Source organism: Equus quagga, chromosome 2, assembly GCF_021613505.1.
Source record: "Equus quagga isolate Etosha38 chromosome 2, UCLA_HA_Equagga_1.0, whole genome shotgun sequence".
NCBI classification, from domain to species: Eukaryota; Metazoa; Chordata; class Mammalia; order Perissodactyla; family Equidae; genus Equus; species Equus quagga.
Window position 1 is genome coordinate 23,857,889 of NC_060268.1, and position 12,373 is coordinate 23,870,261.

Consider the following 12,373-nt stretch of genomic DNA (forward strand, 5'->3'; position numbering starts at 1 on the left):
TTTTGTTGAGGATTTTTGCATTGATGTTCATCAGTGATATTAGCCAGTAATTTTCTTTTTTTGTGTTGTCCTTGTCTGGTTTTGGTATCAGGATAATGTTGGCTTCGTAGAAGGAGTTAGAAAGCCTCCCCTCCTCTTCAATTTTTTGCAAGAGTTTGAGAAGGATAGGTATTGTCTTCTTTGAATGTTTGGTAGAATTCACCAGGGAAGCCATCTGGTCCTGGACTTTTATTTTTGGGGAGGTTTTTGATTGCCATTTCAATCTCCTTACTGGTGATCAGTGTATCCAAATTTTCTACTTCTTCTTGGTCCAGTTTTGGAAGGTTGTATGTTTCTAAGAGTTTGTCCATTTCTTCTAGATTATCCAATTTGTTGGCCTATAGCTTTTCATAGTATTCTCTTATTATCTTTTGTATTTCTGAGGTGTCCGTTGTAATCTCTCCTCTTTCATTTCTGATTTTATTTATTTGAGCCTTCTCTCTTTTTTTCTTGGTGAGGCTAGCTAAGGGCTTGTCAATTTTGTTTATCTTTTCGAAGAATCAGCTGTTGGTTTCACTAATGTTTTCTATTTTTTTAGACTCTATTTTGTTTATTTCTGCTCTGATTTTTATTATTTCCTTCCTTCTGCTGATTTTGGCCTTTGTTGTTCTTTTTCCAGTACCTTTAGATGTGCTTTTAGATTGTCTATTTGGGATTTTTCTTCTTTGTTGAGGTAGGCCTGAATTGCTATAAACTTCCCTCTTAGAACCACTTTTGTTGTATCCCACAGATTTTGGCATGTTGTGTTTTCATTTTCATTTGTCTCCAGGAATTTTTTCATTTCTTCTTTGATTTCTTCATTGACCCAATCGTTGTTCAGTAGCATTTTGTTCAATCTCCACATTTTTGTGGTTTTTCTGGTTTTCTTCCTGTAGTTGATTTCTAGTTTCACACCTTTGTGATCAGTAAAGATGCATGGTATTATTTCAATCTTCTTAAATTTATTGAGACTTGTTTTGTGGCCTAATATGTGATCAATCCTGGAGAATGTTCCATGTGCATTTTAAAAGAATGTGTATTCTGTGGTTTTTGGATGGAATGTTCTGTATATATCTACTAAGTCCCTCTGGTCTAATGTGTCCTTTAAGGCCAGTGTTTCCTTATTGATCTTCTGTTTGGATGATCTATCCATTGGTGTAAGTGGAGTGTTAAAGTCCCCTGCTATTATTGTGTTACTGTCTATTTCTCCTCTTACGTCTGTTAATAATTGCTTTGTATATTTAGGTGCTCCTATGTTCGGTGCATAGATATTTACAAGTGTTATATTTTCTTGTTGGATTGTTCCCTTTATCATTATGTAGTGCCCGTCTTTGTCTCTTGTTGCAGTTTTCGTTTTAAAGTCTATTTTGTCTGATATAAGTATTGCTACCCCCGTTTTCTTTTCTTTGCCATTTGCATGGAATATCTTTTTCCATCCTTTCACTTTCAGTTTGTGAGTGTCTTTAGGTCTGAAGTGTGTCTCTTGTATGCAGCATATACATGGGTCTTGTTTTTTTATCCAATTGGCCACCCTATGGCATTTGATTGGCGCACTTAGTCCATTGACATTTAAAGTAGCTATTGATAAATATGTATTTATTGCCATTTTGTTACTTTTTTTCCTGGGAGTTTTAGTAGTTCTTCTCTGTTCCTTTCTTTTTCTCTTGCTCTCTTCCCTTGTGGTTTGATGGCTATCTTTAGTACATGCTTGATTTTTTTTGTCTTACTTTTTTTCTTGCTTGTTATAAGTTTCTGATTTGTGATTACCATGAGGATCCTATTTAATATTCTATGCGTATAACAGTCTATATTGAGTTGATAGACTCTTTAGCTTGACCTCTTTCTAAAAGCTCTACTTTTTCACTCCCACATTATGCGTTTTTCAAATCATATATAGTCTCTTGTTCAGTGTGTGTCTATCCATTACCCTCTTATCATTGAAATAGGTGATTTTAGTACATTTGTCTTTTAACCTTCATATTATCTTCACAGGTAGTTGATCTGCTGCCTTTACTATATTTTTACCTTTACAAGTGATTTTATTGCCTGGTTTTTTTGTTGTTGTTGTTTTGGGGTTTTTTGATAATTTTTTTATCTCTATTTGTGGTCATTGCTTTCCCACTTAAATAAGTCCCTTCAGCATTTCTTGCAGAACTGGTTTCTTTGTGATAAACTCCTTTAATTTTTGCTTGTCTGGGAAGCTCTTTATCTCTCTTTCCATTCTGAATGAAAACCTTGATGGATAGAGTATTCTTGGTTGTAGGTTTTTTCCTTTTAGCACTTTAAATATGTCCTGCCATTCTCTTCTCGCCTGTAGGGTCTCGGCTGAGAAGTCCGCTGATAGCCTGAAGGGCTTCCCTTTATATGTCACTTGTGAGCTTTTCTTGCTGCTTTTACGATTCTCTCTTTGTCTTTAGTTTTGGACATTTTAATTATAATATGTCTTGGTGTGGGCCTCTTTGGGCTTGTTTGGAGCTCTCTGTGCTTCCTGAACTTGGATGTCTGTTTCCTTCCTCAGGTTAGGAAAATTTTCATCTATTATTTCTACAAATAAATTTTCTGCACCTTTGTCTCTCTCTTCTCATTCTGGGACCCCTATAATCCGAAAGTTAGCACACTTGATATTGTCCCAGAGTTCCCTTAGACTGTTCTCATTCTGTGTAATTCTTTTTTCTCTTTTCTGTTCTGCTTGGGTGATTTCCTCTAGCCTGCTGATCCGTTCTTCTGCACCCTCTACTCTGCTATTGCGTCCCTCTAGTGAATTTCTCATTTCCAGTATTGTATTCTTCATTTCTGATTGGCTTTTTTTTTTATGTCTTCCACTTCTTTGCTGATGTGCTCAATGTGTTCATCCAGTCTTCTCCCGATATCTGTGAGCATCCTCATGATATTTTCTTTGAACTCTTTGTCGAGTAGGTTGCTTGTTTCTGTTTCATTTAGTCCTTTTTCTGAGGTTTTGTCCTCTTCCCTTGCTTGGAAAGTATTCCTTTGCCTCCTTATTATGCCTCTTTCTCTGTGCTTATTTCTATGTATTAGGTGAGTCAGCTATGTCTCCTGATCTTGGAGAAATGGCCTTATGTATGACATGCCTTATGAGACCCAGCAGTGTGCTTCCCTCTCGTCACCAGTCCAGAAGATCCAGGAGTGACCCCTTTGTGGGCTACTTGTGTCCTTCTGCTGTGGCAGGGATGCTCCCACTGCAGGAACCCAGGGAGTCTAGTCTTTCCTTCCCTGGCCAGCTGTATGTAAATCCGGTTTGGGGAGCCTCAGCACTGCTGGCTACAAAGTCTATCAGCACACTCCTGTTGCAGTTTTCCTCTTAATTGGGGTGGTACCCAGTGTAAATGGTTGCTAGACTCAGGGGCCTACAGTTGCTATAGGCCTCAGGCCTACAAGGCCGTTGTCAGTTCTCTTAGGAGTGCAGCTGAGAGGGGCTGGCCCTTGGCACCGGGGCACTCAATTGTTTCAGACTTTGGAAGGTGGGGCTGATCCTTTTTATGGCTATTTGTGAAGCACAGGTCTTCTGCTGCTGATAAGCCTCACCCTCCACAGGACCACATTCACCATCAGCACAGTTCTGGTCCATGCACACTTCTCAACCCCCTGGAGTGTACCCTGATGCTGCACTGCAGAGGCCCCCACCTCTCCACCAATGCCCCCCACAGTTCACCTGGTCCTCACACAGGCCCTGCCCCACAGAGGCAGACACCCTTGCCTGCCTGTAGAGGATCAAGGCACCCAGTCAATGCAGGCTGAAAAGTAGCTAGAGGGCTTGCTGTTAGGTGGGGCCGGTCCCTAGGGCGGATTGCCTGCCCTGACTGAACTGGATTAAATCTGTGCTCTAGTGAGCGTGGCAGACCCCTGGGCTAACAGGCCAAGGGATGGACCTCCGTGGCACCCACTGGGGTCTGTGTCAGCACGCCTGGACCAGCTCAGAACAATGGCCCCCACCAATATCTCAGTCTCCAGAGAGCTCCTTCCTTTCACCAAGATGCCCCCAGAGCCCACTAGGCGAGTCTCATTTCACCAAAGGACTGTCAGCCTTCTCTCTGGTGATTTTAGGTTGCTGCAATGAGTGAGTTTGTTCATGGGCCCTTTAAGACCCGGATCTTTTCGACTTTCGGCCCATAGCTTTTCTAGGGGTATCCTCACTGCAGTTAATAGCCAGCAAAGCCAGACAGTAGGACCCCCATCTCAGCTGGGCTGTGACTGAAGGATGCTTATAGCAGTATCACCCCCACCTCAGATCCCAGTCCTCCAGGGAGGGCTGCCCACCTTAGGGTGTCTCCCGCCTGGCCAGCTGAGAAGCTCCGCTGCTCCCAAAGATGGCTTTTTTCCTCTCTGGCAGGAATTTCTGCCTCTTCTGCCTTTGTCAGGACTGTCCCTTATTGCGGGGGAGGAGGTTCTTTTTATCCAGTTTTCGGTTTTCAATCTGGGGTCATTTTTCCAAAAATACTTGTAACCTGGTTGTGTTCGTGGGAGGAGACGAGTTCAAAGTCTGCTCACACCGCCATCTTGACGAGATCTCTTTATGACGATTTTGTATGTGCTCAGTTCAGGATAGAATAGAAAGACAGCACTGTATTCTGTCCAATGAGCTCAAAATGTTCGTGCCTTTGAGACAAACCTCATCCTGGAAGGGAGCAAGACACAGGGGTCAGAGATGCTCAGAGACAAAGAAGAAACCAATATAGACAACACAAAGTGTTTTCCAGAACTTCTGGACAATCTACCCTAAAGACAGAACCTTTCCCTGTAAGATGTACCTGAAGCATGCTTAATACAGACCAGACCTGAACTCCTCATCACAACAGGGAGAAACTGAGAACTAAGAAAGGAGCTGGGCCATGCCACAAGGCTGCCATGCTGCCCATAGGATCCAAGAGCCCCAACTCAGTGTGTAGTGGTCCTGACAAAGGGCTCCTTTCCCCACCATCTTCACCTCCACAGACTATCCTAGGCTCTAAACATCCTGTCTTCTGGCTACCCGAACTGTCCTCTGGTTTCCAGAATTCTCCTCAGAGCCCAAGGCTGGGATCTCCTAGACCCAGCCTCAAGGTGAGCTTTTTTCACACCTCATGGCAAGCTATCCTGTCAGGTAGTGAAGGAGACCAGACAAGTGGAGGAAGATCCCATCCTCCACCCCACTAAGGAGCTCCACTGAGCATGAGCATGAGGACTAGGGATGTGGTTTCTGGTGGCAATGCTGCTTATATTCCCACTTCTCAGGACAATGAGTTTTGTAGAAAGGGCAGAGGAGCAGAGCCCAGCTGGAGACAGTCACTCTTCACTGGGGCTGTTCTTTCCTTGGAAACAAGAACAGAAGCCCTCACTAGGCTTCAAGCATCTCTCAGCTGTCCCTGAAGCTATCAATAGCCCATTCAAATGAGGAAATTTGCCTCTTATCTCTCTCTTTGCCTTCCAAAATATCCAAAAGTGTGGAGAAACAGGCCTCTGTATCCCTCCTGAACACACTCAGGACAAGTTGGAAGGAAGCTCAACTTCCTCGTGGTGGTCCCGGGCAGAAGGATAAATTCAGGCAGGCTTGTGTGCCATTGCTTGACCCCTCCCCAGCTCTTCCTCTATCCATTCCACTTTTCTTCCAATCTCTGCTTGCCTGGAGTGGGCTTACTGCCTAATAAGGTCCAATTGATAAATAAGGGGTAAGGCTTAAGAGGAGACCATGCTCAAGGCTCTTGCATTTACTCAAGAATCTCTTGAAAATTTATGGAGACAAGAGGCAAAATGGTGATCTCCTAGGAGTAGGGGGAGAGGGCAAAGGGAAGTTACTTTTCATGGATTCAGAGTTTCCATTTGGGGAGAAAAATAAGTGCTGGATATGGATAGTGGTGATGGTTGCACAACAATGTAAATATATTTAATGCCACTGAACTGTACACTTAAATATGGTTAATAGCTAAATTTTATGTTATGTATATTTCACCACAATGTAAAAATTAATAGTACAAAAGAATTCTTGTAATGCAAAAGGAACAAAGCTCTGATGGTAAAAGATGCTATTTGGAGAGAGTGGGCAGAGACCTCCTCTGCACACGCATGGCATTGTTACAGCCACATTTACCTCTGTGCTCTCTGGGTACTAGGTCAAGAAGAAGAGGCATCATGTCTGGTTGATGTCACAGACTCAGAAGCAGCTCCATCCCAGCACATCTCCCTTGCTAACATGACATAGAAGCAGCAGCCGTAGGAAGAATGAGCCAGAGGTGCTGTCTGAAGAGAGAGGTGGGCTGGAAATGAGACCATGAGATCTAGGGTAGAAGGGAAGGAGGAATGGGGGGAAGATTGCCCGATCTTTTATGATACTTCATCCTCCTTGGAGTTCACTGAGTTTCTTGGGTGTGTACATTAATAGTTTTGGTTTCTTTGGGGGTTTTGTCACCAAAATTGGCGAAAGTTTTTACCATTATTTCTTCAAATATGTTTTTCTGCTCCTTTCTCTCTCTCTCCTCTCCTTCTGGGACTCCCATTACACGTATGTTGCATGCAGTGTCCCACACATTTCTGACACTCTGTTCATTTCCGCTCTTCACTTTCTCTTTCTGTTGACTGAAATGTTCTAAAGCAATTACAAATTTAGTAATGAGAGCCTCAGAAATGCAACCAAGCTTCTCTCCAGACACAATGGCTAAGCACAAGCACAGGTGCCTTCTGCCCTTGGTCAGAGCAGCAGAGTCATGATCAGCTAGGTGAGGGTCAGATGAGACTGGGGCAAGGATGGGGAGAAGGAGAGCAGAAAGAGGCAACTGCCTGCCAATATGATCTGGATGCACGGGTCATCCTGAGAGAATGGGGCTCTGAGCCATTTGTCGGGTGGATGTGTAGCCTGATACGGGATCCTAGTAACTCAAAGGAAAGTTACCTATCAGATAAATGTAATAGTGCAGCCAACTGTACAAGAAACTACCTATGGAAATTGTAAAAACTCACATGGTGTTATGTGACAAGATGCACTCAAAAGATAATCAACTGCTTTAGGCCAAAATTACATTCTATCATCTTTGATTTTCTATGTTTACAAAACTTCATAGATATTATTTAATATGTGCTTCATAACGCAAAGTGTTAATACACATTTATTTAATAAATCACTACACATTGCTGAATGTACTTGTGGTTTCCAAATCGAGGGTGGAGAGGAGGCCTAAATCATCAAAGATAGGGGAACAATGATATCCCCTGTAAACAACAGCCACGTCTGGGACAGAGAATGAAAATGAGGAGATATTTGACATGTTCCACCTTCTGGGCAGAGTGATCCAACAGATGAAAAAGCAGCATGAGAATTATGCCCAGTTTGAGACAAGACTTCAAAAGTCTTCTGATATGTATATTAAATTATTTAAGAACAATGAAAAATAATTTAAACTGTCAAGCTGATTGCTTGTATTCTTAGTAGCATCATGCCATGGAACTTTCCCATTCAAGAGCTGACAGTCCTCAAGCAGCTGTGTTCTGACAACTCTGAGAGCAACCATCCCAGGTTCCTCACCAGAGACAGGGAGCATCAGGGGCAGAACCTTTGCCTCCATCATGGTCTACACTGGGGCACCAGATTACCTGGGCCAGGTGAGAGAGCAGTGACCAAGGAAATTCAGTGGCAAAGCATTATAAAGAAGTTGAGAACATTAGATTTATCAGGGCAACAAGGGACCGCACAGCAAACTCAAGTGCATTTGTCTGTCATACCCCTCCTCTCAAACTCTCCTATTCTGTCATTACCTTCTCTTCCTAGTGCTCTCTTCAACGTCCTATCTGCACTTCATCCCCAATCTCTGCTCCTCACCCCCGTCCCTAACAGTTTGCAGTTGCCTAAAACTACTACAAAGTTGATGGATGACTCAGCTCTTGGCTAGTGTGTTTCAGGAGAAAGCAGTGTTTGGTACTTTGGTATTTATACCAAAAATCCCTCCGCAAAAAAGGAAAAACCCTGGGCTATCAAAAAAGTGAAGCTCTACAAAAAGTAGAACTAGATGGATGCATGTTATTTTAGGAAGTAGACAATGGCCTAGTCACAAATTCAAGGCATGGTGGAATCATATTCATGTTCCTGGAGGATCTCACTAAGGGGAAGGGGACACCAATGCTGGCTAATCCCAAAACCCTTTCTCCATTCACACATTCCAGGATTTTCTCCTGGTGAATGTGGTCATGCTATCAACTGCCTAAGAATGTAGTTCTCCCAAAACCCTCACTACACAGTTCTTTCACTGTGAGGGGAGGAGGGACATGATGAAAGCTCTTACCTTGAGAATCAATAGAACTGGGAGGAAATTGGTGGTCACTGAGCCCATCCCTTCTTCTTTCACAGGATTGAAAGGCTTGGAAGGAGAAGGCACACACCACTTCAGATATGATCAGCCTTTTGGGTAAGATGCTGCTGCTTCTGTTGTTATTGGCCAATCTCATACCCTCCAGGGCTGAAGGAGATAAGTGCCCCTGTAGATCCGCAGAAGCCTGGCTTATTCCAACAGCGATACTTCCACAGTGTCCCAGTGAGGCTGTCATTATGATCCTCCCTTGCCTCAGTTCATTCCCAGAAATTTGCTGATCCCCAGATCTGTCGCTGGATATGCAGCGCAGAGAAATTACAGAAATGAAAACTACTCCCACGGAGAGTGCATGGGTCCTCTCCCTTCCAAGGGTCACACTCTTGTCACCTGGAAAGTGACTAATATTAGAATGGTACATGATTCTAGTGGAGGGGAAAGCTGAAAATGGGGGATATAACACCCCTTCTACAAAGCTAAGAGTGGTTATCTATCCCAGGAGCTACCGTCTGGCTAGAGAGGAAACAGGTATCTTACACTCAGTTTCTCAGACATCACCTTCTCCCTGTCCCTACTCTTGAGCCACTAAGCTTTACCAGAAGAATACCCAAACCTAACTGAGTCATCAGAGTTTTGTCTCACCACTGCTCCATGGCCCCAGTAGAGACTGGTTCCCACCACGCCTCCTCCTGCCTTTTTCTCCATCTCACTCTGATTTCCCAGCATTTTTACTCTGCCCTCTTTGACCTGAGGGCTCAAAGCCTTAGAAAGATAAATCCATGCTGGGATTCAGGTTGCATTAGACCCACTCCTCACCAGCTGCTGACCAAAGCAGATTTGAGGACAGTTCATTCATGTACTCAGCAAGCATTTCTGGGGTATGTACTATGTGTCTGACCCAGGATAGGGGAGAAAGAAGCCAGAATGTTCAGCTCCAAGAGCTCAAAACGTTCAGGTCTCAGACCAGACCCATTCTGGAAGTGAGCAGGACACAGGGGTCAGAGAAGGTCTGGGACAAGGAAGCAACTAGGCAGGTCAAGTAGAGTAATTTCCAGGTCTTCCAGGAGAGTCCCCTTAACACTTACATGAACTATGTTTGCTCCAGAACAAGGGCCGATCTCCTCGTCTCTACAGGAGGAAACTGAGAACCAAGTCAGGAAACAAGTCGTGCTGCAAACCTGCCAGCTACCCTCTGAAGCCTGTAGCCCCATCTCATTGTGTTGGGTCCCTGAGGACACTACAACCACCCCAGCCTCTGAACATCCCATGGGTTTAGGCCATGAGGCAGTGCCTGGCCCCTATTTTCCATGAACACAGAAATCCAGGGCAATTTTCACTTTCAGGGAACATCAGATGGGGCAGAGAGGGGCCAGATGACACTCCAGGCCTTACATAGCATCTAAACTTTCCTACAACAAGAGAGAAGGCCAGAGTAGATGTGAGGGTTCCTGGTACGAGACAACTTCGTGCTGACAACAACTCACTGTAATGGAGAGTGAGGAGCACAAATGAGTTCTTGTCTTTCTGGGGACCCATGTTACAGTCCCACGGCCCATAACTCTGGAAGGTCCCTGAGCACATAGAGCCAATGACTAATCAGAGGAACAATCTGATCCGCTCAGGCCAGGACACAAAGAGCATGGGATTCAGGAGTGGAGCATGTGGACAGAGGCCTGGGAAACAGACAGACTGCGGGAACCACGCTGGGTTGCTGCCACAGAGCACAGAAGGGCAACACTGCCCACTTTTCCCATCCTCCCTATCTGATTCAGCTGCAGGTGTGCCTTAGGCTGGAATTTCAATCTGCCTTTCAGGGACATAGTTGCAGATCCTGAGGCTGGCCCTATCTATCTTTTCTTTACAGAAAAATAAATGTCATCCTGGGTACTCACAATATCAGAAAAATGGAAAATAGCCAGCAGGTAATTCCTGTGCTCAAAGCCTTCCCTCACAAGGATTATAATGATAATCCAAAGGTCAATGACATCATGCTACTGAAGGTACAATCTTGCTGACTGTCAGGTGCACTCACACACGTCATGAGGGAGCAGACAGCTCATTCAGGGTCTCCTCCAACCTGTCTGCTCCACTGGGTCAATGTAATAGTAGGGGGCTTGGGAGACTCCAGGCAGAGGGTACAGGCAACCTCACCCCTGGGTCTGAGCCCAACTGGTAGGTGGGACCTGACCTGCCATCTCTCACCTTTCTGACCAGCTACAAAACAAGGCTTAATTCAACTCAGCTGTGAAGACCATCGCCCTGCCACAGAGCCAGGACTGGGTGAGGCTGAGGCAGGTGTGCAGTGTGGCAGGCTGGGGACAACTGGCAAGTGGTCGAAGGGGAAATACACTTTGAGAGGTGGATCTAGAAGTGCATAATAAGCAGAAGTGCAAGAACCTCTTCAAAAACCATAACAACTGCATCCAGCTGTGTGTGAGGAACCCTAAAGACAAGAAGGCCATGGCAAGCATAAGGAGACAAGAATCTTCCCAGCCTTGCCCCAGGGACATAGTGATGCTGGAGTGACATGCCAGGCCTTCTCCCACCCAACAGCCAATGGTTGACCTGGGTCAACTCACGGGTGGAGGCATGCTGTTCCCAGCATGTGAAGCCCAGGCATCTCCCTCCAGCCAATCTCTTGGCCTTTGTCTGACAAAAAGATGAGGGCCTGGGACTGGGTTGTGCTGGAGAGAGGACACAGCTAGGACACAGGCTTATGGTGCAGGGAGATCACAGAGGATCCACCAATCTCCCTGACACTGAGAGCCAAGGTAAACGGTAATCAATCAGCCACTACTCATCTGAACAGGTAGGCCCTGAGAAGGGAGCAGGAGAGCACCATAGAGAAAATGATGCTGAGAAGGGGGAGCCAGTGGGCTCTAACTGAGACTTCTCCCTTCTCTATGACAGGGGGAATCCTGGGGCCCCCTCGTGTGGAACAACATGGCCCAGGGCATTGTTTCCTTTGAAAAAAACAATGGGAAACCTTCACGTGTCTTCAACAGGATCCCAAGCTTTCTGCCCTGGATAAAAAGCACAATACTTCAGCCTGCAGGACCCAGACTCAGGTGCCCCCAGGACTGATGCATCCATCTTCTCTGGGGCAGAAGCCAGAACTACCCTGGGCAGAGCAGGGTGGAGGGGAGGCTGCCAGGGACTAAATAAACTTCCATCTCTAGAGTAGAAATCATTGATACCTCCTTTATTCACCAAAATGTCCTATAGCCTATAGCTTATTGAGTAAATTTTTCTTCTATTTCTCAAGAACCTATTTTTATATAAGAATGGATCCAGGAAAGAAACCTCATTTTTAAAACATCCACCTTAGAGAAGCCTGGACTGGAAAGAAGTGGTCTGCTAGCTGTTTGCAAGTGATGAGTGTGCTTTGACTAGGGGAAAATGTATGGTGGGTAGAAAAGTAATAGATACTCATCAGAGAAAGACAGTAAGAGGCAGAACATAGCAATAAGAACATGAAAATTCCTGAGAATTCCACCACCCAAAGGGCATCATCATTAATGCTTAAACAGGTTTCCTTCCCCTCTGTTTCTATGTCTTCATAAGATGCTGTTCCTTCAGCAGAATTGGGACTGGGCTGTTTAGAATTCATAATGCCTTCCTTTCCATGTCGTCACACTGGTGAGAGTGTTGGGATAATCTGTTTGCAAATGCTTATAATTGTTAGGCCCAGGGACATCAGAGCCATGGTTCACCGGACCCTGGACACAGAATACTGGAGTGGATAGTAATTATTACGACAATAGGCAAACATTTCCCTATCACCTGGCAACAGTGACCAGCAAATCTTGAGGGGAACCCCCTACCAAGAAAACAGCCACTATGATTTGGGTAACAGTCCTCACCTCAGGTCTAGGAGTGCTGCAAGACCCAAGCAGAAACCAATCAAGCCACTCAATTCTGACAGACCCACTGATGGTTTGTTTTGGTCCAATGAATATCAAGTCCAGGACTTTTGTCCAAAAGGATAAGTGAAGCTCTCTTGGTCACAGAATATTTACATGTAAAGAGGGGGCTCTAAACATTCGAAAATACAAGCCTGCACTGGT

The 12,373-nt window shown here is 44.8% G+C and overlaps 1 pseudogene; it reads left to right on the forward strand.

The window, feature by feature from the left end:
• Positions 1-7,569: 7,569 nt before the first annotated feature.
• Positions 7,570-10,832, forward strand: LOC124234991 (mast cell protease 8-like; annotated as a pseudogene).
• The last annotated feature ends 1,541 nt before the right edge of the window (positions 10,833-12,373 follow it).